Consider the following 26,900-nt stretch of genomic DNA (forward strand, 5'->3'; position numbering starts at 1 on the left):
ACATGTGGAGGCTCAGGGAGAATGGTCTGCTCAGAGAGCACAGCCACTCGAGGTCCTTCCCCATGCCTTGCCCTCTGCACTTCTCTCTGGCTGTTCCTGAGTTATATACTTTTATTTAAAAAAAAAATGATAATCTAGTTAGTGAATTTATTTTGTCTGAGTTCTGTGAGCTGCTCTAGCAAATCAGTCAAACCTGATGGGATCACTGGACCCTCCCATCTATAGCCAGGTGACTAGAAGCCTGGTTGATTAGACAGTGACAACCTGGACTCACATTTGATATCTGAAGTGAAGCAGTGGGGGGCAATATTGTGGGACTAAGGCCCTAACCTGTGGGATCTGACACTGCCTCCAAGTACATCGAATTGGGTTGAATTGTAGGACACCCAGCTGGTGTCACAGAGAATGACTGGGTGTGGGAAAAAACCCACACGTTGGAATTAGGTGCAGAATTGTTAGCTCCCAAAAGATGAAGAAGCATGGATTAGTTTGTTTAGCAGCACCAGCTGAGCCCCCTCCTGGAGAGGAGGTCTAGAGAACTGAAGACCCAGTCTGGGAAAACAGACCTGCAAAAAAAGACCAGGCAGTAACCGATGCCACGCGGCTTGCTCGGAGTCCCTCACGGGACACAGCACCAGGGCTGGACTCCAGATTAAGGCCGGGCGCCCAGGGGCACAGCCATGCTCCCACCAGCAGCAAGCAGGGCTAGTGAGAGGACAGAGGCACGAACTGCAGCAGGGGCAAATGAGGCAGGTTGGGGGGTTTCATTCAGCCCTTAGCTGGGCTAAGCTCTGGCCTTCTAGCACAGAGCTGGGAGAGGAGCAAGAACCTAAGAACTTTGCAAATTGTTTTAAACAATCGTCTTTTTAAAACTCTCCTAATCTGTTTCCATTCAATTGGACCTTACTATTTATGAGACCTGGATTTAAATATAATGCCTTTTGCAAACCTTTATTCATGTAAAATGATTCAGAGTTCATTTAAGGTTCAATAAAAGCAAATATTCCAAGTACCATTTTACATTTTGGTTATATAGAAAATTTTCAATGAAATAGGAGCTCTGGTGGAAAGGAAGTCTCGGCATTTATGAAATTACATTACATACATTCTGACACTAACAGCATCCATGAAACACGGAGAGCGTCATTGAATGCTGTGTGTTTCCAGACTGAACATGTGACCCAGGGCTTTATTAAGATAAGTTAATAACACAGTATAAAAAGGCATTCTCATCTCAACGGGCCTGCTTCCTTCAAATTTCCACAGTCCAGTAAAGGCAGTAAGAGCAACACTGAATAGATTGGGGGAATTAGAAATAGAAAAGATGTATTTACTTACAGGACATGATGGTAGATATATGTTTCATTTATGTAGTCTACTCACTAAATATTTAGTGAATGCTTACCTTAAGAAAAATTATCCAGAACTTGGAAATAAGAGATAGGGAACAGCATGTCCTTTCAATGTTACACTATGGCATTTACAGGACTACCCAAGGGATTTTTAAATATGTAGGTATCAGACCTGTTTTTAATATTGCTGTATACTGACTAGAGTGAGAGACACTGTGAAGTTACTTCCTAATTTCTGTCCACTACAGAAGCTATGGTTTCATTGTCCTGTGGAAAAGTAGCCAATGTTCTACAAAACTAACAATCTTATCCTGGCATTCTGCTTTTCAAAATTCCGCTAAATACCCAATTCCTTATATTGCCTTCTGAACCAGCATTATTATATGCCTTCCCTTAATAATGATTTAATAGATCTTTGACACATATTTATTCAAGATTGGGATGACATCATATTTTTGACTTTTTTAAAGCTTTCCTCTGTGCTGTGAAAGGTCCAGGAATGTAAAGGACAGCTCCTGCCCCCTCCACATGCACCCACAGGGAAAGGGCAGAGGAAGTCCAGTAGGACATCAGAAGAGAATAAAGATGGAGGGAAATCTTGAAGAAAGCAAGGGGAATTCTGGGGAGCCTGGGGAGCTAGGAGAGGAGTGGACATTCCTGCCCTCCAGGGAATTTATTTCCATCCCTCTTTCTCTTGTCTCTTCATCTTTCTTTTCTTCCGTTTTCTAAAACCCCAGATTGTCTCCTCCTTACTCACCCCACCCTCCCCTTCTGTTCCCATTCATTCCCTCCAGGTCCTTTTCAGCTCCTCAGAAGAGAAGCAGGTACAATGATTAGGAAGAGGGATCTTTCCAGGAAAGGAGCTGGGTGGGGAGCTCAGGCCACTTTTCAGGGTAAATTGCCTATTGTGCTGTGGGTTGGAGCTCATTTTAACGGAGAAGCTCTGAAGTATCTAAAGATGAGAGAAGAGGCCAGGGAGTCAGGCGATCTACATTTATTTTAAATGATTTCATGGAATTAGCCTTTCCCTTTAATAGACAATTTAAAACAATATCGATATTTATGTGGCATTTATACAGCTGTTACTAATACAGCCAACGCCTCCATCCTGAGGCAGCCAAGGATTATAAAGACACTGGCCCAATCCTCTGGATGAGGAGCAAGCATTGCTCTCCGGAGCTGGAATCCCTCTTCCAGGGCACAGGGGGGCCGTTTGGAGCCCAGAAAGATGGGCTGTGCTCAGTGGTGCCTGACAGCCCTGCCTGGTTAATGCAGCTCCTGAAGTGAGTGACTCCTTTTCCCCCACCAATCCATTCAGGCTCATTATCCCTCTAATCCAGCCAGGACCCCTGTGTGAAGCGTAGAGGCCAGAGATTATTCTCTTCAGTAGAAAAAGGAGAAAATGGAAGCCTAAGCTGTGACCGGGCAGAAACAAAGTCCCTGACTCTCTATCTAAACCGAACTTGGACTGTTGTGCTCATAAACTCCAGTAACAGGAAGCAACAAGCTCAGGCTGCACCCTCCCGATGACATTTGGGACCTAGTGTTTCGTGTTTCAGAATGAGTCCTGCTCACGAAGTTAAGTGGCGTCTTGGTCAGAGGCCCCAAACAAAATTACTTTTGATCTGAGTCCTTGGCAGTGAACAGTCAAGAGACTGATGAAATGCCACAGAAGTGTGACCATCCCCTATAGAAAACTCCTCAAGCAGGGTCGGTGAAGACCCTTTCCCTGGTAAAAGGGATCTCTCTCTCTGCCTGCCTCTTCTCTCTCTCCCTCTGGACATACGATTAAGACTTCACGGGTGGTGTCAGGAAACACACAGCAGCAGGAAATCCCCAGTAGCTCTGTTCTTGAGGAGCTTCCAGCCCAGCTGCTGAGAGTCGGGGCTGGATTTCCAGGCTCCCATAGCCAGAGACACCCACAGACGGCAGCATGCTACAGAGTGCTAGACACACACGTGTCCGGTGGGGCGAAGACACAGACACGAGGAGGTGAAGCCCTAAACAGTGGTTATCCCCGTGACCCAGGCTTAAGCATCCACACACTGCCCCAAGCAAAGGCAATTTCAGAAGAACTGATGTTCCTCACCTAGTGTCTGGCGTCCCATGAGGAGGATAGAGATCACAGCTTTCTGCTCTGTCCCTGTCCACCTGCCCCCACCGTAGCATGCAATACACCTGGCACAGTCTGCCTGCCCCGAGAAAGCGGAGGTAGGAAGAGGGAGCCATCTTCATCCAGTGAGTGGCGGATGCTTCTGCAAGCCCCCAGCCCCCTCGCCCCAGGGCAGGGGTTCCTCCAGAGTTCTCCCCGAGGGATGAAGCTCCAGGGCCCTGCAGCAGCGCCTGGCCCCTCGGTCCTTTCCAGGCAGTCCTCCCTTCTCTCCCTCCCTCTACCATCACATTCCAAATACACTTGCAGCTTGACCCCTATCTCAGGGTCTGCTGTGGGACAGCACAAAGCTAGGACACCCCAGTCCCAGAGGGAGCTCTTCCCCCAGACCCAAGCCAAGCCACCCTCCCTTCCACAAGCAAGAAGGAGGAAAAAGCGGGCAGAGAATGTCCGTATTGTATTCTTTCAGTCCTCTCACATAAACTAGAGCATCAGTCAAAATCTGGAATACGTAGGGCCACCTGCTAGAGGAGGTGGCTTATGAGTGGCATTTTGACAAATAGTAATCACAGGTAAGATCTAGTGGGGACCTACTAACTGCATGGAACCAAAGCCTCGCCTCGTCCACTCTGCTGCACGGCCCCCTGGAAGGGAGAGAGGAGAAGTGACCGCTCCAGGGTCAGGGGCAGGTGAATGCAGCTGGGGCAGGAGCCGGGCAGGAGAAGCTGCAGGCCCGTCAAACGGCACTGGCGGGCCGCCCCACTTGTAGATGAGGAAGGGCCTCATCTTTCGCTCAGGAAGGAGAGTCCTGGGGTTTTCTAATCGGCTTCCTCACAGGAAACGGTATCTAGCGTGCACTTGTAGGAATGCACCCCCATCCTCCTCTGTATCATTCAAAGCGAAGAAGAAAGCCTGGGTCCTGATGGGGTTATTCCTCCGAGCTCCTCCCCAATGGTCACACCAGAATGCCCTGCGCCCATGCGCGGAGAGGGGGCACCTTCGTGGTTCCCCATCCGTGGCTTGTGTCCCCCACTGTCCCCCCATGCCTATCCTTTCCCTTCCTTACCTTTCTTTCTGTCATTTTCTCTCTTTTTTTTTTCCTTGCTCTTTCTTCTGTTACTTTTAACAGACATTCTTAGCTTCCTACTCTTTATCGGGTATTTGGCTCAAATAAATGGGCAGGGCACCCAGTGGGTGGCTGGTGGACAGCTCTGGGGGAAGTTGGTGAGTTCCCATGGGCCAAGGCCTGGTCCTGAGTCTGTCACATGGAGTCTGTCTCAGGCAAGGCTCGGAGGAGCCACTCCTACAACCCAAACTGGCATGAGCCCAATCCATTAGTCAGAACTCCCCTTTAATTGTCCATTTCCATGGGGAATGTACCTGTCAGAATGATGGGTATCAATCACTAGACCCAACGGTCCTCTCTGGGTCGGGGGAGACCAAGTCAAAATGCAAAGGCTGCTTGGCCCACAATTAACCACGGTAAAGGAATTTAGATATTCTTAGAGTGATGTTCACCATCTTAAAGAGTCTATTCCTAAAGAGACTTTTTCAATCAGATTACTCTTCATTCTAAGGCTTGTTTTGTTTCATAACCAGTGGTTAAGAATTAGGATGTCCCTAGGAAGACCTGTTGAGCTCCCATGTACTCCCCCAAGGGGTGGGTGGGTGCTGAGAGCCCCTCCCCAAGTGAAGACACTCCCAACCCCGGCCCCCATCCTCAAGGCACCACCTGGGTCCTGTTGCCACATACAATACATGTGGGCTGATTTCCGGAACATGACGTCCACAGCACAGTGGCCTGTCAGGTTTTATCCTCTCAGATCACAGTCTGATGCAGGTTCACGGGCAGTGGGGACTGGGGTAGGGGGTCCTCTGCTCCATGTGGTCACCCAGAAACCCAGGCCCCTTCCATCCGTGGCTCCCCCTCTCCTAGGGCCATGGGCTCCTCTCTGGGTCCCCTGCATACGTCAGCAGACAGGAGGGGAGTGGTAGAGGACTGGCTACACAGGGGGTTCCCCCTCCATCCTCACTGCCTTTCCAGAATCCAAGCATGCGGCTACCAACTGCCAGGTAGCAGGGAACACCTGGGAGGCAACTGACACAGGCCCTGGCAAGCACCATGCTTGGCTTCTGTATATCATGGGCTCCAAAGGCCTGTACACGTTCATCCATTCACAAATTGTCTGAGCTGGAAGGAAAGAGGAAAGGCCATTCCCTTTGTGTTAAAGACAGATTGTCTTGCCTAAGTAGGTCCAGAAATCATTGATGGCACCAAGACTAAAAGTCCAACCTCTTCAAACCCTCAGTTCTCTGCTCCACACATGCCAGCCCCTGGGAAGGTGCCACCTCCCTCACACCAGGATGGTCACCCAGACCCTCAGACTCTACTAATTAACACACATTGATTTGCTAGAGGATGTTCCCTAAAAAAACTAATTTCCTGTGGAAGAAATGGCTTTACTTTCCCACTTGGGAACGTATTTATTCAACTTACCTTTTATAGAAAGACAGAAAGCCCTACTGTATCCAAACACAGCTCAGCAGAGGGGTTGCAGTGTGAACCATGTCTTCCTCCCAAACTGACAGAGCCTTATTACTGCCAAATTGCTTCAAGTGCCACCAAGCGCATTCTTCAGGACCCTGTGTTGATTTAGAAAGATGTTGCATCTGAAGTTACAAGGCCTCTGAATCTGTAGGATTCCTGGGAGCCTCTAATCAGCTGAATGTCAGCTGCCTGACCTCCTTGGAATCTGGACCAGTGAAAATTGTGTATTGTCTTGTAGAAATGGGTGCTGGATTATAGGATTACCAGGCGCAGTTGGGGGCTAGGGATTTTCACTGTAATTGACACCAGGGCAAGTGTTTCAGAGTTTTGTCTGAGAAAAATGTGTTCAAGGAACCAATGGTCAGATGTTAGAGGCATTTTGACGTTTGAAGACTCAAAATGAGGCTAATTGTAAAGAAAAGGCAAGGCAATAAAAAAGAGGAAGAGATCAGAAGAGGAGGTCAGAGAGGAAGGCTGGGCTGAAAGCAAGATCAGACATCAGAAGAGGGCCGACAGAGGCAAAGGCGGGCTCCTTCAGACGCTGTTACTAGTGGGCTGGGAATCAGCTGCATATGTGGCCTGAGACCATTTCTTCAGTGGTAAATCCGAGACAGTCAGAATGATCAGGATCACAACCTGCCCTGGCTCTGTGCATCCCCTCAGGAACAAACTACCCTGGCCCTCACTGCCCTCCTTCATGATCCCAGTGTGACTCAGCACAGCTGCCCACTGCTTCCCGAAGTGGGAGCAGTGGAGCATGCATTTGGGCACTTTGTTTACAAATCCTGCCTCTCGTGCAGTGGGGGACTGGCACGTTGAGATGTGTGCTAGTCGGGATTCTCCCGAGAACCAGAACCAATAGGATATTTCCAATCAGCTACATGTACTAATAAATTATCTAACTACCTATAAATGTAGATTCTCAGGACTCCCAGACCTGCTGCACCAGACACTCTGGAAATGGCTGGAAAATTTGTGTTTTAATCATTCCTCAAGTGATTGTGATGCTCAAGAGAGTTTGACAACCATTGGCCTGGAAAACTAAAAGGCTGAATAGTTACAGTGGAACTTCTTGATTCCTGGAGCATTATGTAATAGCATCACGTGCTTATTTGTACAGTTCTGTGAATTTCCTGTGCACTTCCATATATATCTGATCCCATAAAATAGATAATGATGAGATTTGCAAATGAAGAAGGTGGAGCTCAGTGACGTTAACATGGCTGCTTATCCCTGCACTGTAATGCACCCTAATACAGCATCTCCCCTCCATCCTTCCCCCTTTCCTCCCCCATCTCCCAGGCTCATTCTCCATGGCAGATACGACGAGGTGAAGCTCAGATGCCCTTTCAGAAAGGAAGGCCCTCTCCCAGCTGCCAGAAGACCATCCTTGGCTGTCAGTCCTCTGGAACAGCCTTGCCTGAAAACCGCCTTCTTCCCCAAAGTCACACCTTCTTCCCAGAGGCAGCCCATATCCAGTGCCTGATGGACATGAGGGGTAACAGTCTGGCCGGATCATCCTCCCCATGAAGGGCCATCCTGATCAGACTCTGGTGGCAATCAGGCTCTGTCCCTTCCCTTGCACAGGCTTTGAACCTTGACAGTCCCTAATAAGCAAGTGTCCTGCACACCGGTCACTGGCTCAGGCTGCACAGGAAGCCCCAGCTGGGAGTTGCCTGTCATGTGCTCAGTCATTGCCTGACCCTGGCTGCTATTGTTATTGTCACTGTGACAGCCCCCCCGGTACTCACACACACACACAGACTTCTCTAGAACTATTGGCACTGCCCAGTAGACACCAAGGCTTCACCAACTGAACATGTCTCTGAAAGCTCATCCGAAACAAAAGTAGGTTATGCAAAGTCACTCTCAAGTACACACACACACACACATACAGTGAACCTATTTTCAGGTTGCCCCTTACAAATCCTTTAGGCATTCAAAGCTTTTGTTTTCCCTGCAGACCTTCCCGCTCACTGCCTATGTTGAGCGGTCCAGCTGCGCACTGTGGTTTGGCTTCCCCCGACCCCAGCGACTGCCTTTCTGAGGAGCCTGTATCATCCCCACAGAGCCACACAGAGGTGGCTGCCGGGGCATACAGAAGTCCACCGTGTCTGCTCTTTCAGGGTCAAACATTCGTATCTCTCGTTTTCGTTGACGGGAAAGCAAGCCCAGGCAAGCTTTCAGGTTGTAGCATCAAATCCAACTTTTCTTCAAGAAAGTGATTCCTCCTTGAGCTGCTGTCTCCACGAGGCAAGCTAATTAGCATGGCTTCAGTGACAACCCTTCTTTTCTCCAAGTTCATCATTTACTGATAGAGGGGCAGGCATGTTGGGGATGAGGGAAAAATGCTGAGCAGCAGGCTATGCGCAAGGCCCACAGTGACGGCCCCAGAGCAAAAGGAAATGAGTCTTGGTGTTCTACAACTGTGAAGTGATTCTGTGCTGCAGGAAGGGGGCCTTTGCCTCCAGGGCCAGGGCTGGCATTGGCCTTGGCAGTAAGGCATGGTTTTCCGTAACAGCAAAGGCGCGACCACATGTAACCTCCCTCATTTTGCCAGAGAGAAGCCAAGTCCTTATTCTTGGCGCTGACCCCTCTCAATAGATGATGCCATGGAGCACCACAGAGGCCAAGTGCCCTGCCTGACAGCCTTTCTGTCATTTCTGCTCCTTCGCAATTATTTTAGCCAATTACACCTATATTGATGATCTGGCAATGTTTTTGTAAATTTAAAACTTTTGGTTTCAGAGCTAACTGGCTGTTTGAACATCAAGGTGTTCACCCTCTACATAGGTAACTTTTAATTTCAACAGGTTGTTTTAAAATGTCTGAAAATAATTTTAAAGCATTTTTTCTTATTTCTTATTTCCCTTTAAATTTTTTAAATATATTTTTTGAATTGTGCTAAGATAGACTTAACATGAAATTTACCATTTTAATTGTTTTATGTGTACAGTGCAGGGTAATAAGTACATTTGCCCTGTTGTTACAGCCATCAGCACCATCCACCTCCAGAATTTTTTCGTCTTCCCAAACTGAAACTCTGTCCCCATTAAATGAATACCCATTCCTCCTCCCTCGGCCCCTGGCAACTGTCATCTACTTTTGGTGGCTATAAATCTGAATACTCCAGATTCCTCATAGACGTGGAATCATACAATACTTGTCCTGCCATGTCTGGCTTATTTCATGTTGCCTGATATCCCCAAGGTTCATCCACACTGAAGCCTGTGTCAGAGCTTCCTACTCTTTTGAGGCCGAGTAGTACTCCACTGTCTGTGCACCACATTTGTTTATTCGTCCATCCATTGGTGGTCACTTGGCTTGATTCTACCTTCTGGCTACTGAGAGTAATGCTGCCGTGAACATGGATATGCAAATATATCTATGAGTTTAAATCTGATTTTAAAATTTAAATTATGTTTAGAAAAAATAAAGTTGTATTTTCTACCAGTAAAGCTTTCTTCATGTTTGAGGCAGGCTCTCGCCATTGTTTGGTCTGAACCATTACATTTGGGCTGCTTGGGTGCCTTACACACAGGCCATGGGTCTTCCTTTTATCTGATTACCAATGTGCGTAAAGAGAAAGTGGACACCATTGGCTCCAAAGTGGTAAAATTCTTCTAGAACGTCCCTGCCAGAACAGAGCCTGCTTTGGTTCCCTGCTGCATTTCCTAAGAGTGCCTGACAGAGGCTGTCAATTCACACTTGTTAGGTGGATAAATGGAGGACCATGTGTTTGTCAACAATTTATTGTATTGCTCTATTCGTTTTTAAACATGTTTGCTTTTAACTAAACTTGCATTCAATGTATATCCAGCTATCCAGACTATTTTCTGTCATAATCATCCGTAGATGGGATCAAGAAGAAATCCTGCCAGAGCTGTGAGTTTGTGATTAAATAGATATAGGCACCCCTTGAAAGTAGAGCGAAGCCTCCTCCTGTGCAATGGCCTTTGGTAATGTGAGGAACCTTTTTTGCCCCAGTAACTTAGATACCTGTTGCTATACTAGAGTTGTTTAAAAATGTAAATTCTGATCTCTTAACTACAACTCAAGTTTGCAGCCCTCCAAATGACTGTAAAACACCGTACCTGTGTATCGGATGACCCTGGTCATGATAATGCCACATAACAACCACCCTCCCAGCTTGCAGCACACAACAGTAGGCATTTATGTGGCTCTGGGTCTCCAGGTTGGTCAGGGCTTGGCTGATCCAGGCTGGGTCTGGCTGGGCCAGCCTGCTCCCAGCCAGGGGTCTAGCTGGCTGTGGCTTCTCATTGAGGTTTGAGCTCAGATGTGCTCTATGTGTGTTTGTTCTGAGACCCTGGGGAAAGGGACAGCAGCTCTCTAGGGGAAGAGCTTCTCACGGCCAGGCAGAGGTGCAAGAGAGCAAGGAGAAACAGCAAAGCCTCCTGAAGCTTGAGTCCCAATCAGCCACCACCTCGTTTGTTTCAATTCATTGGCCAAAGCAAGCCACACAGCCAAAGTTAAGGGAGGAGAATATGTCCTAACTCTTGGGGGAAAACTAAAGGAACATGGCAGAGATCTGGGTATAAAGAGGGCTGAAGAGGCAGCCATTCAAATCCAGCTATGGACCAAGAGTGAAGTACAGCTCACCTCCTAAAGAGGCCGTGGCATCCTGGCAAGCATCAGCGTTCAGACGTGCTCACAAAGCACATGGAGTCAAGCCTCTGGCAGGACTCTGTGAGAATCCAGCGGTAGAAGAGAAAAGTAGGAACTACAATACCTGCTCCTTCCAATGAGCTCTTTGGAGTTATTAACATGCCGGGACTCACAGGGGCAGCTGAGTGTGTGAGGCTCCTAACCTCCCTGCTCAGGTAGAAACAACCACCTTGCCTCAGACTCCTTCCAGAATCTAATCCTCGGCATCTTCGTTAAAGAGCATTTTCTGACTTGCTAAAGTAAACCTTGTTCTTTCCTGCAAGACAAGAAAAAGGTGTACCTTCCACCCTGCCTGGGATTCTCTCACGCACAGGGAATTCATGTTAGATGCTATTTTGATTCCATTGCTCACCCAGCAACTGCAGGTGAGCATATGTGATTAGCTCAAAGGCAAACAGCAAGTTCCCCTCCAGCTAGGGACCCTGGAAATTAGGTATGGTGCCAGCTAATTAGAGTAATATTCCTTTAGCCTCATCTAACCATGGCAAGGTAGCTTCCATCAAAACCCGACACACTGGACCAAAGTCGCAGTGGGGCTGGGCTCCTCTTAGGTGCCCCAAGTTCTCATGAACATTTCTGACCACACTGTGGTCTATGACAGGCAGGCCAACAATGGGAGGACTGGTTCACTCCAATCCTACCTCCTGTCCAGTTCTGGCAATAACAGGAAGCCTCAGGTACGGAGGAGAAAGGAAAAACCAGGGCTCCCCTGCATAGCTGGTCTGTTTCTGAATGACTCAGGCTTGGGTACTTTTCTGTTCATTAAAGCCATCCCAGAGTTCTTTCTCTTTCATAAAGATCTATGTGAGCTCTTTTACTGAGAAGATGGCTCAGGGAAGGGGAAGCAGAGGTTATGTAAAAAAGATGATGGAGGCTGGCAGTGACATGATGAGGATGGCCAACAGAAACAGCAGGCAGAGAGACCTCTGTGCTGCTTGGTCAAGAAATGGTGAGAGAGAAAATAGAACTTACTAAAGGTGTTCACATTGCTGATCCCACATGGTGGAGACTACAGACTTTTCCACCGTACAGAATGCATTCCTGGAGAATGATAACATTGACAAATGTCATGACAACTCTTAAAATATAAAACAGCAGCCTAGACTCAGAGCATTTGTTTGTACCTAAATGTTCCCCAAAGGCTGGTACTCTTCCCTTAATCACAACTGTTTTTTCCCTCTGAATCACCTCCAGGTTTTCTGTCTTCCCTAACAAGCTAGACTCTAAGCTCTTTGAGGGCAGGTGTCTTCTTGCCACTTTTCTCACTGGAGCACCTCAGGGTCCTGGCATAAGTCTGGCACACAGAGGGAGTTCAGTCAAAGTCTAGAAATGAATGAGCCATGGTCACACAACTGAGAAGGGAATATGGTGTGCAGGGATTGGGGTTCCTATTTTGGAAGATAATACCCCATTATTTCATGAAGGATAATGAGTTTCTTCTAAACTGGCCACAGTGTGGGCCCATGATCTCCAAGTCATCGAATTTTCCTGTGTTCAAGGCTGCCTGTGGGTGGGGCCGGGGAGGGTCAAGTAAACAGCAGGAGGCCTTTACATGCGATGCTGCTCCCTTCCAATTGCCCATCCCTCCGCACAGAGGACTTTCTCACAGTCCAGGGGCTGTTGTGAGTGGGAAGGCCTAGTGTCCCTGCTGCCATCACCCATGCATGAAGACATGTCAGTGACATCCTGATGGCCTCTGTCCCACCTGGGAGCAGGTGCAGCTTCCAGAGCAACCATCCCGCATTGGTTGCACTGAAAGTGGCTTTACTGAAACATCAGAGAAGCCAGTGTGATGGGTGATCCATGGAAGGGCAGCTGGTTTGCTGTTTATTGTTCTGGACCGGGATTCAGCAGTCACATTACACACCTCTGTAGGCTAGTCTGCTGCGTGACATACTTCACTCCCTGTTCCATGGCCTCAGGCTGGATATTGTCAGCAGAAAGGCAGTTCTGGATACATCACCTTGCCATAAAAGCCAGAGTTGGTTATTGTCCATGCTATAGCAGGTAGTCTCAGATGAAAATTGTGAACTTCATCATTTATTGTTCGTTTCATGTCTTGCCAGTATGGAATGTGCATGAATTACATTGGGCTACGTGACGATCTGGTAAAAACTGAGCCCCCAAATTGTAGTGACTTCACACAAAAAAAGTTTGCTTTTTCCCAACAGTGTGTGTCTGGGGATGACTGGTGGGTAGTCCATACAGTCACTCAGGGGCTTGTGCTGACAGAGGCTCCCCCATTTTCCTCCTGCTTCACCTGGAAGCTTGGCTCCACAGCAGAGAGGGTTCTGAAGGATCTTGGCCCAGAGGTAAAATCTTTAACCAGAAGCAACTGAAGTCACCTCTGCTCTCAACCTATTGGCCAGGATTTATTACTGGCCCCAGCTATCCATTCACTCCTTCTGAGAGCCTGGAACAGCAGGAAGCCAGATATGGGTGGGTACCAGAGACCTTTACCACTGGATGTTAGAAATGTGTAGATTAAGGCCCATAGTCATTTGAAGTTTGTACATTGAAGTATGTCAGATGTAACAGTTTCTGGGATTTAGCACATTCTTTTATTTACATGTTTGAAAAAGTTTTGCTAAATTTGTAACTTGCCAGACACTTGTTCCAGGCACTGGAGACAGAGCAGCGAACAAATATGACCAGTCCTTGCCCTTGAGGTGCTTAGGGTTTAAGGGGGAGAAAAACAAAAGCAAGCCAACAAATGGGTCCACAGCTGTTTGGGGGCATGGTGAGCACTCTCACAAACAAAGGAGGGGATGCAGCTATGGAGTAAGAAGCAGGTCCTGCCTCAGAATAGGTTGTCAGAACCCTCTTAGGGGTGAGTCTTTAAGGAGAGGCCAGTCTGGCAGAAGAGTGTCTGGGTGTGGAGAAAGCAGGCAGGCCAGGTGTGCGAGGGGAGCAGGGGCTGGAGGGCAGCATGTAAACTTCCCGGTGGCCGCAGGTGCAGAAGGGAGGACTTGGAGGGGTGAGGCTGAGTAAGGGGCTGGGGCCGGGGTCACTGGGACCTTTTGAGCCCAGGGAGAATTTTGGCCTACATTCTAAACGGGATGAGAAGCCAGTGGAAGATTTTGAGCAGGAGAATGACCTGAGAATAATTTATAAGTCTGAGAGGTCACTCTGTTCTCCCATGAGGAAATACACCATCGGGGTGCGGGATTGGGAAGCACGATCTTCTGTGGGCCCAGGAGAGAGATGATGGCTGAGAGTGTGGGGGGAAGTGGCTGGATTCAGGACACATTTTCATGGTAGGTGTTGACAGGCCCCCTCCAGTGTGTCCCCAGGGTCACTGATGACTGATTCAGTCTGTGTCCCAGCATGGTTAGGCACTGCAGAGGCTGTGTGTGGTGACAGGAGCCCCTGAGTCAGGCAGAACTATGTTTACACTGTAGCTCCATCCACTGCCTGCTGTATTATCCCGGAGAAGTTGCCTAAACCCCAGAGCTGGGGGCATGGAGGTGGTGGTGCCCATCCTGCACAATGGCTGTGAGGGGTGGAGGTGGGCTGTGGAAGTGTTTCCAGGTTGTTGTGATCATTTACTTTGGTGTAACCCACTCTGGCCATTGTCCTCTACTTCCGATTAGTATTTAAGTAGCATTTGAAAGGCCCCAGTCAAGAGTCCACACTCCGGCACAGACTATAACCAGTGCTTCCATTCTCACTATCAAAGTGTATGCATTAGAGCTTTTTTAAAAAATTAGCTTGACATGTGAGAAATGTTTCACTGGTGAAATCAGTGGTGGCTAGAAATAGCATAAGAATACAGCAAGCCCAGCAGCTGGCACTCTGTGGAATGGTGCCTGGACTCCTGTTCTAGCTCCTGACATTTAATGGAGGGCTTTGTTGCTGAACTGATTCGAAGGTGAGATGGGCTGGCCCCTGAAACATCACCTCATCTGCCTTAAGGAAACCCCCTGTGCAAGGGACTTGTCAGAGCGCCCAGAAGGCAGGGAACCTGGGCAGCCCCGAACTTGCACAAAGAGCCCTCTGGGCTGCTTACTACCAAAGAGTGTGAGAAGTCCGACTGATACCTGCTATTGCTGTGACCCTCTACCTGGTGGAAAGGATGGGATGGGGGGATGACCTAAAAGCTGCCACCTGCCTCTGATCACCAGCGGCTGTGTTGGCGAAGACACAGCAACAATACAAACACACCGTGACCTTGGGACCTTGGGACCTTGTGAATCGTCAGACTGGTTGCAGTCACTTCTTCACCAGTGCCCAGCCCAGAGTCTGGCAGGGAGGAGGCACTCAGTAATAGTAGCCTTTTTATTTTACAAATGAGAAACCTGAGGCTTCAAGAGTTGAATAACTTGCTCAAAGTTACCAGTTAATGAGTGGCGAACAGGGAGAAAGACCCTCCTCTGCTGGATCCGGAATGTTCAGTCTTATTCCTTGGCCACGCTGCCTCAGCGGAATCCTGGGCCACTTTGTGAGGGCCTGCAAATGCCAGGCTGACTCGCGAATTACCCTCATCCTGCAGGTAACTGCAGCCACCGATGGTTGGGCGAGAAGTAACTCCAGATGCGACACCTTACAGAAACTCGTCTGACAGCCCAGGGCAGGTAGATTCAGGGAACAGGGCTAGTCAGGGGGACCAGCTAGGATTCTATTTAAATAGAAAACTGGACTTGGACTCCGGCAATAGCGAGGAACAAGCCTAATGCTCTTGAGAGAGCTCGCAAAGGAAGAGTTTGCTTGCCAAGGACAAGTTGGTGACAACCACAGGGTGTAGGGACGTGGAAGGCTGCATGGAGCCTCTGTCTGGTCACTGGAAGATAGTAACAGCCCTGGGTAAAGGGCCTCCTGTCCCAGTGTCTGAGTCATAAAACCAGGAGTCAACTTCTCCTCAGCCAGTGCTCATCAGCCGGGTCGCCCACGCCTGAAGACCTCTAGCAGGTTTATTTACAAGAGTGAGCCAACCAGGGGGAGGAGGTTCAGGCGGGGACTGTGAGTAGAAGGGTGTGTGTGCACGCATGTGTGTGTGTACATGTATGAGTGTGTATGTTGGACAGAGACTTCCTTCCAGCAGCAGGTACATGGTCACATCCAGAAATGACAGTCACACCCCATTGCTTTTTGCTAGCTGACCTTCCAAGAAGGTGTCCGGTATTTGGTCCCCTTTATTCCGAATGTCCAACCCCCCTAACTCCAAGAAAACTGACCTCCTGGGCTGTGCTTGTTGGTATAGGGACTTACCCTGCAAGTAACCACACACCCCTTGTGCCATCAATAAATGATTTGAAGCAGGCGCAGAATATGGGCTGAGGTTTCTCTGCATTGACGTCCTGGGGTTGTCTTGGCAAGCAGCAAGGCGGGGTGAGCTGTCAAAGCTGCTGGTGTGGGCTACTTCAGAAGTCCAGAAACTGGCTGTCAGACTTGGACAAGAGTCCTCGACACGAGCAAAAGAAGCTGTAGATGTTGATGGCATTTTGAAGGTCTGACAAATGAGAATTTTATCTTCAAGAGCTTAGCTTGACGTTGGTGGAGGAGGAAGAATCTTTTTTCTCCCCAAATACAAGGAACTCTCTGGTTGAGAGGAGCAGATGTGTCACTAAGAGTTAAACTTAACCCCAATTCAACTGTCATTTCCTGAGAACTTCTCAAGCTTTCTGCATTTAGGTGAGAGAGATGCAGCATATTGATCTCAGGAGGAAAATTTGATTCAGGCTAGATTCAATCGAGGTTTATTCCAAAAACTAAGAGAGTCAGGGACTTTACAAAATAGCACATTTGCATCACTAACTGCATAAGCAACTTTCTAATTGCTCCATTGTTTCTGAGCAGCCTCTCCAGCTTTTCTCATTTCTAATCCAGCCCTATTGTAAATGAAATAGGGTATTTCTAAGGGACTCTGTGCTTTCTCCTATCTTAAAAAGATCTGTAGTCTCTCAAGCAGAGCTTGCTTGGTGTGAAGATTTCTTTTTTCCTCCAAGTTTATTTCATTCCTCAAAGGTCACCAGAGACAGAAAACCTTCGTGTTTCTGAAACCATGCCTTCAAAATGTTAGCCTGTGGCTGAGAGCTGAATCACAAGACTGAAGATTTGAATTTGCTCCTTCTGCAGCGGCGTTTGCCAGCTGGGTGAAGCACAGGCCTGGGGGTCGGTTGGTCAGGAGGGACTCGGGAGGGTGTCAGAAGAGTCAGACGCCATTCACAGTTGCTCTGCTAATGATCCCTGCCTTTGGGAATGGCTCCTTCACCCCAGGTGTCCCCGAGCTCCCATCTGAGTAGGGCAGGCAACAGGGGTTGCCCAGGGCCCATTTCAGCTGTGCAACTTCCGAAATGCCCAGATAGCACCTGCTAAGCTTCTTGGGCATTGTGACACCACCTCTCACCCCAACACCTTTGGTTTTCTTAATGCAAGAGATCAGCTCTCAGCAAAGGGGCCTGGGCAGGTGAGGAGCAGGCCCCGATGGAGAGATCTGTGCTGGGACAGTGATTGCTTTGTACAAGAAACTGAATATTTTTATCAATTATCCTGGGGCCCCTAGTTTTCCCTTAATTCCTCATTAGGGATAGATTCCTGAACTGGTGTAAAACTGTTCAAATGGAAAGGATCCCCAGAGCACCCCGGCCAGATCAGTTCATAGACAACAACAGCCCTGCAGGTGGTGACTGGAGGCAAAGGTCCTTGTTCCCTTTCTGCGCCTGGCTGTGCTCAGCTGGGTCTAGGGAGGCTGGAGTCTCTTCACGGTCTCAATCTTCCACTCCTGGGGCAATGACGTCTTTAGTGTTCTAACAGCTTCCTGTCCCCGGGCTGCCACCCTCCAGGCTCAAGAGTGTCTCCCTTTCACATTCCCAGATTGGAGGGGCAGATGCGATTCCTTTCCTTACTGGAATGTGAGCTTCAGAGGGAGGGTCTGGGGTCTGGCTGCCCCCAAGCTTTGCTGTATCCTGAGTGTCTAGTACTTTGCCTGGCATGTGGCTCTCACTCAGGAAACACTCTAAAGGAATGTATGAATGAATGATGTGCGATCACCCCGAGTTACTTCTCCTTAGGCATCTCTCCTGATCTCCTCAGCATGTCTCCGCGCCCAAGGACTAAGGAGTGGCTTTGGTGTTTTTGTTGCCATGTTCCTGCAGTCAGCCTGTCTGTCCTTCCTGCTCGTTGTCAGAGGCTCTTCCATCCCAAAGTGAGGTAGTCACTGGTAGTTCTCGAATGTGAGAGTACGGGACCCTCACTGTAAGCCAGTCAAAACTCATGCTTCAAGGTCTCCTAAATGCCCTTTGCGCAAAGGAGTGTGGAGCTTTTCTCCTTGTTCTGCAGGTTCTTACCCTCACCCGCACGGCCCTGGCCCAGGAGGGGCCGTCCCCTGGAGCTGTCTCACACTGACACTGTGTGTTTGCATTATCCGTCTTCCAAAATCCACAACCTTGCTCTTGCAGGTGTTTTTTAAGGGTTTGTGACCTTAGCATTGCTTCTCAATGACATTCCTGTGGAACTTCAGAGATCAGAAACTTTCTAAAGCACATGCTCTGCTTGGTGACAACAGCGATTGCCCGGGTTTGAAAACACTGGCCACCACGGGAGACACAGTGCAGCCCAAGGCCCACAGGAAGGAGGGGGCAGAACAGACACCAGCCGGCTCAGCCACGCGGACTCTGCTTTTTCCTCTTTTGGAAAGGGAAAGACCAAGACCCGCTGTTTTGACCACATCTGGTTTCCCTTCCCTTCATGAATGTAAACTCATGGGTCGGGAGTACGTGACTTTGGGATGCAGTCTGAACAAACAGTGGGTGTCTATTTGTCCAGACCTTCCCTTTGGGGGTTCATGAGGCTGAGTTTCCTCTCTGCACTTTAACACAAAGCAGGTCTCTTGGTCTCTGGCGCCCCCAGACCCAGCATGTCTCTCTCCCCAGAGACAAAAGCCTCTGTAATTCCTTGAGGTGAGGTCACAGTACAGGCTGCTAGAAGGCGCTGCCCCCGCGAAGTTCTGCCTTGAGCTCCCCCTACCCTCTGCCATGGTTCAGGCCTGACCCGGCACAGCATGCAGGCAGGGCTTGCTGAAGAGAAGCTGACATTCCCAAACCCCACGTTTTCAGGAGAAAGGAACCCATAAAATGCAAGATATTGTTTTAAAGAAAAAAGCCTCCCCACTGGAGTGACTACCTTTCATTCGCACGTGTAGTGTTTGATGGAAGATGAGGCAGTGGGGGCGGGGGGGCGCGCTCAGCTCACACAAGCTACCGCTGAGCCCTCCAGCGCCGGGGCGATCGTCCCCGTGTGCTCGGATCACCACGTGGCTCATCTAAGACCACGTCTGCTGAAATAAAACTTTTGCAGACGTTAGCTTTAGGCTTCTCACTCAGGAAACGATGTAAGCCTGTTAGGCAGGAGCTGCGGTCACCTCTCCCTTCCCTGATCCCCCTTTTGTAAGACGCACTAAAAAAACAACTGAAAAAAATTCTCTTGGTTCTCCAGAGCTAGAGACTGCTCAAGCCGGTGCTGCTACAGTCCACTGATTCAGACAAAAGGTAGAGAAGAGAAGTAAAATGAGCCCGAGGCAGGGCCTGACGCGGAGGAGGCGGGCAATGACCGGGCAGTCCCGGGCTGGACCCAGGCAGCCGGAGCGGTGTGTGGGGTCGTTGCATGAGTTGCTACAGCTTGATCAGATCCTGCCTCTTCGGTGGGGAAACCGAGGCCACCCAGCAGTCCACAGGCGAACTCTTTCAGCAGCTTGGACATGTTGCCTCAGCAAGCCTTTCCCACTGTGACTTTATTCTAGAATCCCAGAGCACGCAAGGCCTGTTCCAGGCCCCAGGCCAGGCCCTCCCCTTTCCAGGTCACACGCAAGTGCCCTCTGGAATCTGCTCTGCTGCTAAGTAATCTCCTGGTGTTCGCCTGTTTCTCTCCAGCCACTGGAAGGCCGGGTTCGCTGTGTGTCATGGTTCAGAAGGAAAACCAGAACACAGAGGTTGATCAGCAGCTTGGTCTTGCAGGATTTCAGGGCAGTGTGGATGTCTTGGTAAAAATGGCAGAAAGCAGGGTGGGAGTGGGTAGCATGGCCAGATGACCTCCGAGGCCTGGAGGCAGCAATGAGCTTCTGCTCTTTGGCCTCAAGCCCAGAGAACCAGACACCCTTGGCCTTCTGTGGGCTGGGGCTCCACACAACAGGAAATGGGGCAGAAATGCAGAGACAGGGGGAGGGCAGGGAAGAGGCAAACCAGCACCCCTCGGGGCTGGCCGGGAGCTTGCGCTGGAACCTCTGAGCCGAGCCCAAGACCAGCACCCTTTGGGGCTGGCTGGGAGCTTGCTCTGGGACCTGCTCTGAACTGAGCCCAAGTGGCCTCCTGCTGGATCCCCACCTCTCACAGCCCCTTTCCCAGCAGGCGACAGTGACTGTGTGGAGTCCCAGGTGCTCCCATGGAGGCCATGCTAAGAGGGCTGGGTCCCAAGGAGCGTCATGCTTCCCCTCACGGGGCCCCGGTGAGGACTCCGGGCCCCTTTCCTCAGTCCTGAGTCAGGGCTGGGGACATGGAAGCCACTAAATAAATATCTGAAGAGTGAATGGGAGGAGCTTGTCACATACAAACACACGCCCTTAATAGAACTTCACCTTTCAAGGCATGTTCTGTTTCCTCTCTCATAGTGGAAAGAATTCAGTTATGTTCGCTTCCACAGAAGGGGACTTCCTACCCCATTCCAGGCAAAGCGGGATTCAAACGTCTAGGAGACAAGGGGCACAGCGGGGGGCAGCCAGGACAGAGAGACAAATTACAATTCCAGTTGAGAGAGAGCGTGCTAAATGCATGTGTGCTAAGAGGCCGGGAGAATCCAGGTGTTATGGGGGGACAGTGATCACAGGAACAAAACAGATGTGTGTGTTTGGTGAACCACACACAGATCAAATGCTGAGACCTAGAAGGGTCAGTGATGAGCAGGGCTCTCATCCTCCAGATTTCCTGTTATGGAGGGGGTGTCAGTCAGGATTCTCCAGAGGAAGAGGATATATATATAAATACATAGAATGAGGTTTTTTTTATAGGAATTAGTGCACATGATTATGGAGGCTGAGAAGTCTCACAATTTGCTGTCTACAAATTGAAGAACCAAGAAAGTTCAGTCTGAGTCTGAAGGCCTGAGAACTGGGCCAATGGGGTCAGTCAGTCAGTCCCAGACGGAGTCTGAAGGACCAAGAAGTGCGAGTGTGCAGGCAGGAGAAGAGGGCCATCAGCTCAACTCTGGCTTCATTCTGTTCAGGACCTCAGTGGCTTGGACAGTGCCCACCCACACTGGTCTACTGATTCAAGCACTAATATGTTCTGGAAACATCCTCACAGACACATGCAGAAATGATGTTTTACAGTCCGCTAGGCTTCCATTAGCAGAGTCAAGTCGGCACAGGACTAACCATCACAGGGGGAGTCAGAACTGAGCCCAAACATTTCCACACAGCAGGCTAAGCCTGCAACTGGACTCTGCTGGTGTGGTGAGGGGGTGGCTTGCTGGTCTGGAGCTGGGCTGCCGGAGACGGCAGTCATTGCCACGTATGGCTACTGAGCACTTGAAATGCGGCTGGTCTAGGCTGAGCTATGTTGTCAGTGTTAAATACACAAACGATTTCAAAGACTTGCTAAAATAAGAAAGAAAAAAGAAAAATATCTTAGTAATTTTACATTAAATACATGTTGAAACAAACATTTTGGTATACTGAGTTAAATAAAATATATTATTAAAATTGATTTCAATTATATGGGGCTATTAGGAAGTTTAAAATTACATCCTAACTTACTAACGTAAGGGTTCTACTGAACCCATTCTGATCTTGAAAGAAAATGAGCATCCCCTTTCACAGGTGTTCTTCAATCAAAGAGCCTAGGAAGGGCCCTGAGAACTTTCAGAATTGTCTTTTTTGAACTCCCACCCTGAACCTTCATGCTCCCTTGGTTCTCCACAGACACCGCTCATGCTGATGCTACAACAGCTTCCCACTGTGACCGCTCCAAAAAGGGCCTTGGAAAAAAGGCCTCCCAAAATGGCCTGGAGAAGCTGCATCAGACAGCTCCCCACCTGCAGAGACGGGAAGCACAGCTGTCAGGTGGCTGTTTCTCCGTGTGCTCTCGGAGCACACGCTGGACTAACCCAGGCCAGTTTGAATAATTATGTGTGACTTTTCTCAAATTTGTCGAGGACAAGGCCTCTCATGAGTTTTTTGAATGTCCCCTAAACATCATCAAGGAAGGCTATGTGGACTCTATTGCTTCTGCATGTCTGCTAATAGCCCCTCCCTGCCCCCTCCCGCCCCCCAACATCCTCTCCCTTCTCCCATTTGGAAGAAATGGCCAAAGTTACAAGGCATACCTGCTGGATCTGAGAGGACACTGGGGCTCCTTCTAGTTTCCAGAATATTTTATTCACTGGCAGTTGGCAAATGGCACTTGATTTAATAACATGAAGAATTTGCAGATATTCAACAAGGTGAGACCATTTTTCTCTGCCTTGTTCTGATAGTCTCTGCTCCAGACCTTCCTTGGAAGAACTTAATTGTCCTCTGATTTATATGATGGTAGGAGATTTCAAAAATATATATTACTTGTGTACTGAGAGTAAGAGAGAGCCTTATATCAATGCCTAATCATTTAACTCTGGGAAAATATAATCAATTTCCAACAGACAGCTTTAGGATTTGCAAAGTGTTAGATCACAGACCTTACCCAATAACCATTTGTATTATTTTAAGCTCGTCTTCGGCTGGGTGCAGTAAGCTGCCAGCAGGCTGGGGCTGATGTATGGCTGGAGGCTCATTTACTTCAGTCCATCACTGACATCAGCTGCCATTCTACTCCATCTTAGTTCCTCTCCTCCCACAACTCTGAGACCCCTCCCAAATACTCAGTTCAGGCTACGGCTAAGCTTCCAGCTTCTATCACAGCTCCCTGTATTTGGCTTACTTTAAAAAACAAACAAACAAATGTCACCTACAGCTTGGTCTTGTCATCCAGCCATTTTCTTACTCTGGTTCACTCTCTTGATTCCATGATCACTTGAAATAAATGTTTCAATTTCAACGTTCAATAAATATGCAATATTCTATAGTCAACAAAAAAATGGATTATTTATTAAACAGAACAGCTCTGCTGTGCCAGGTGTGGCGCCAAGTGTGGGCCAGGACAGCAGGTTCCTCCTGGTTGTGTACATACATATGAAATCGGTCAATTTGGGTTTAAAAAAATAAATAAAAATACCCTGGCCTCATATGATTGAATTCATTATTCCTTCCGGTTTTTTGTATTTTTATCTTCATGACAACCAAACTAAAGCTCGGCGCCGACTTGGAGTGGGCATGTCTGCCAGCTGCCTTTCCTCAGAGTTCCCCCTCAGTGTCCCCATGCCGGCTGTGCCTCTGCCCTTGGGAGGACTGCCTTCCTTTCTCCTCCAGACATTCTGGGGCTCCTCGGGGTCCAGTGCATGGGCAGGGCCACCACCAGCGTGGAGCCGCCTCCACCTCAGGGCGGAGCTGTGGGCGCCAGCACAGCGGAGACCCAGCCGAGGCTGGCATTGCAGGTCAGGAAGCAAGAGAGCAGGGTGACGATTCCCCTTCTTGAAATCACTTTTTGTGTTTGCATCATAGAAATGAATTCAAAGGAAAAGGAGTGACTGCTGGCCAAGCAGTCCTCCGTGTCCCTCAACTAAGTGCATTCCTGTGTGAATCTATTAATTTCCACATCCAGGGTTTCAGATGTCAAGCAAATGTTTGGCGTCACAGGTATCACTGCTCTGTTATGATTAAACATCCTTGTACTGCCGACATGGACAAGGACTTTACTGATCGGTATGAATTTGATCTTCAGACTGCTTTTATGTTTGTTTGACATACGGAAATGGCCAGGAGCCTTTTGTAGGATTCCCTGCTCTCCCCTGGGCTACAGGACAGTACAGCTGCTCCCAGCTGCCTCGCTGTAGTTCCCGTGTCCAGTGACGGCTCCATGCACGTGTACTTGAAGGGAAGCGAGTGGCGGGGAGTCTCCAGTTAGGAATAAAATATATTCCATTCAAGGACTATTTGCTTGGTCCCTGTGTAACACCATACCAAGCACATTTCCTAAGTCCCCTGTATGGACTAGGAGCTGATTACAATGCTTAAGATGTGGGTCCCCCCACAATTCTAAGTATGTTTTATATCATCTACTTTCTTCTTCTGCAAAGTGGAGAGGCTGGATCCCTGACAGGCCTGATAACATAGAATTCCCTACTCACAAGCAGCCAGTGGGGGGGGGCCTGACTAATTCTCAGTCACTGTCTCTTGCTCTGCCCACCTGGGCTGCCACATCCAAGCCAGCTCTTGCCCTAGACCGTGGGGCCCCAGGACTAAGCCAGACCCAAGGCAGGGAGGCTGTCTGGGCTCCATCACTGCCATCAGGCCTCACTGCTCTGCTGCGGTTTGGATACCACGGCCCTGCGTTAGTTTTTGGAAGGATGGTCCCCACACTGTCTGCATTCATCAGGCTCAGCTGCAGAGACAGACTCCCTTCGAGCTAGGTGAGCAGAGAAGGATTTATCACAGACTCCAGAATGCTCAGGAAAGCTGTAAAACAGACCCCAGGAAGTGCTCCTGAAGCAACTCCCCACACCATCTAGCTGAGCCAGGCCACCTCCTGACAACCAGAGAGGGGCCTGTGGGATGGGAAGCAGCCCCACACCTGCGGCTTCAGGACCACTCACCTCTGCTCAGCTCACACCAGTGAAGTAGACGTTTCTGGCTCTGCCTTCCTGGCCACGCCACTTGACTGGCTCCAAACTGCACCTCACCCATCTGCATCAGGAAGTTGACCCCAAGTGGTGTCTAGAGTCCTAGTCACAGGGCCTCCGGCCAGGGCGCAACTTCTGCCTGCCACCCTGCAGTATAGGAAGGTCCGCCAGAAGCCAGAAGCAGCGGAGGGGATGTGGGGACGGCTGATCCTCAGCTTTGCTAGTTTCCCAGATAGTAACTTGACCCCACTTATGTCCATGCTCATCTCTAGAGTCTGCATAATCCCTAGGGCTCTGGAAACCTATTTCTATTGGCTGAGAACCAGCTGGGAACCAGCCAACTGCCGACAAATTCCAATCCCAGGACTACTTTGTAGGGAACACTTTACTACTTTGTGTAGTTCCTAGTTTTCTGTGAAGAGCCTTTTCTGCTCACCCCTCAACATAATTACCATCTTACAAAGTGAATATCTACCCCTTGTGGCCATAGTTAACTCTTCCAGGAATAAGCAGTTCCTAATCTGAGCTGGTCAAAGAACTCTTCTTGAATCTATGGACCGCAAACCAAGAGACTTGGGTCAAACTTTCTCTGAGAGGCTGAAGTTCTAAAAACCTCTCAGGAGCTCTCAGTGGTCATGACTTCTGCCATGTGCACAGGGCTGATGACAGTGACAGTCAAGAGTACAGTTGCTGAAAACACAGAAGCAAAGCGAAGAGACAGAGAGATTTCTGAGGCATTTGCACACCTGGTTCCTGGGTCTCCTGAGTCCCAGCCCCATGCTGTTTTTCATCCATGAAACCTTTCTTGTCCATGTGGGGCTCTCATTCCCTTTCTTTTGCTGCAGTTTGAGTTGGCCTCTCTCATCTCAACAGTGAGTTCAAATTCACTCATTTATTGAGTGATTGGAGGGGGACTCTGATTGTCCCCCTTACTTCTGGATGTTTCTCTTTAGCCTACACACATATTATTATTTCTCCTAACTTACACAGACACACTGACACTCACACATCTCCTACCCTGACAGTTCTTACAGCTTCATAACAAATCCTCAAAGAACTGTCTGTACTCCTGGCTCTGAGCTCCCTCCTGCCATCGCCTCTCACATGGACTGAGTCAGGTCTCCTGCCCGTCCTGCTGACCTCCAGGCTGCTAGTGCCAGGCCATCCCTCAGCCCCCTTCCAGCAGCATTGGGCAACATGGTCATTTCCACCTCTGCAGACTTCCTTCCTCTGCCTTCAGGAGCCCACGTTGGCTTGGCTTCCCTTCTACGTGAGCTGCTGTCCCTGCCCAGTCACCACCGTGGGTTCCTCCTCAAATCCATGCCATTGTCACACTTACCACGCTGTTTCGTGGCCTTGATGCTTTTCTCTCTGTCCTCCGCCTGTCATCTGCTCATCTCCACATCGCAGGGCACCTGGCTCTGCAGGTTGTTCCCCACATGCCTGCCAGCTTGTGGCATAGCGAGCTTTATGACCTCAAAAAAGCTGTTATGAAAGCCACTGAGTCAGACCACATTTGTCCTCTGCCCAGGACCCTCCCTCTCACTCGGAGCCGACACCTTGGCCCTTACACTGGTCAGCCAGGCCTCGTGCCGTCCAGGTCCTCTGCCCCGTTTGCCGGTTTTCTGACCTAGCACAGTTTTCTGGCCTTGCTCACTCAGCTTCAAACACACTGAATGTGTGCTCTTCACACAATTCTCAAAGGTATCAGGCATGCATCCACCTCAGGGACTTTTTATTAGATATTCCATTTGTCTAGATTTGTTACCCAAACATCTCTGTGGCAAGGTCCTTCCTTTGAGCCTTTGCAAAATGTCACTGTCTCAATACAATCCTTACTGAGCCTCCTTCCCTATTTTTTCATAGCACTTACCACTTTCTAACAAAATAAGTAATTTACTCACTGATTATGTTCATGATTTATTGTCCTTCCTCTACACCCCACTAGAATATAAGTTCCATGAAGGCTGATAATTTTTACTCTTTTCTCCTCTTCAATGTATCCCAAGACTTAGCACAGTGCCTGGCACACAGGGAAGTTTTCATAAATATTTGTCCAATAAGAAAGGATTGCAATACATGGGTACCCCTTACTAAGGACAGAGACAACCTATCTAAACTAAATACAGTCAGAAAAATCTGTGTCAGAATGTACTGACAAGCTTCTGACTTTCATATCCAAACAGGGTTTCATAATTTTACAAGATTGTTTGAGCAACAGTATTTTCAATCAATGATAATGCCAAAAACATTCAAAGGTTCATTTAATATGGATGATTGCAAATACATCTTGCTAAAATCTTCCACGTCAAATTTATAAATAAGAAACCCACATTAATGGCTTTTCCTATACCACACTGAGTTAGAAAAACAGCAATTACTGATATCTCACGAATGACTAAACTCATTTTTTGCAGGTATTACCCTTTGAGACAATGTGATCAGCTTGAGAAATTGAGTGCAATAGGCCATCTGGTTGCCTTGGCCAAATGGTTTAGCTCTG

At 48.8% G+C, this 26,900-nt stretch overlaps 1 long non-coding RNA gene across 1 annotated transcript; it reads right to left on the minus strand.

The window, feature by feature from the left end:
• Positions 1–20,705: 20,705 nt before the first annotated feature.
• Positions 20,706–25,813, minus strand: LOC140849218 (uncharacterized). The gene is made up of 4 exons (XR_012130974.1): positions 25,737–25,813; positions 24,371–24,461; positions 22,010–22,248; positions 20,706–21,281 (listed from the first exon to the last, which is right to left on the minus strand). It is a non-coding gene; the product is annotated as an uncharacterized lncRNA (long non-coding RNA).
• Positions 25,814–26,900: the final 1,087 nt, after the last annotated feature.

The sequence above is a fragment of the Manis javanica genome, chromosome 1, assembly GCF_040802235.1.
Source record: "Manis javanica isolate MJ-LG chromosome 1, MJ_LKY, whole genome shotgun sequence".
In the NCBI taxonomy this organism is placed as follows: domain Eukaryota; kingdom Metazoa; phylum Chordata; class Mammalia; order Pholidota; family Manidae; genus Manis; species Manis javanica.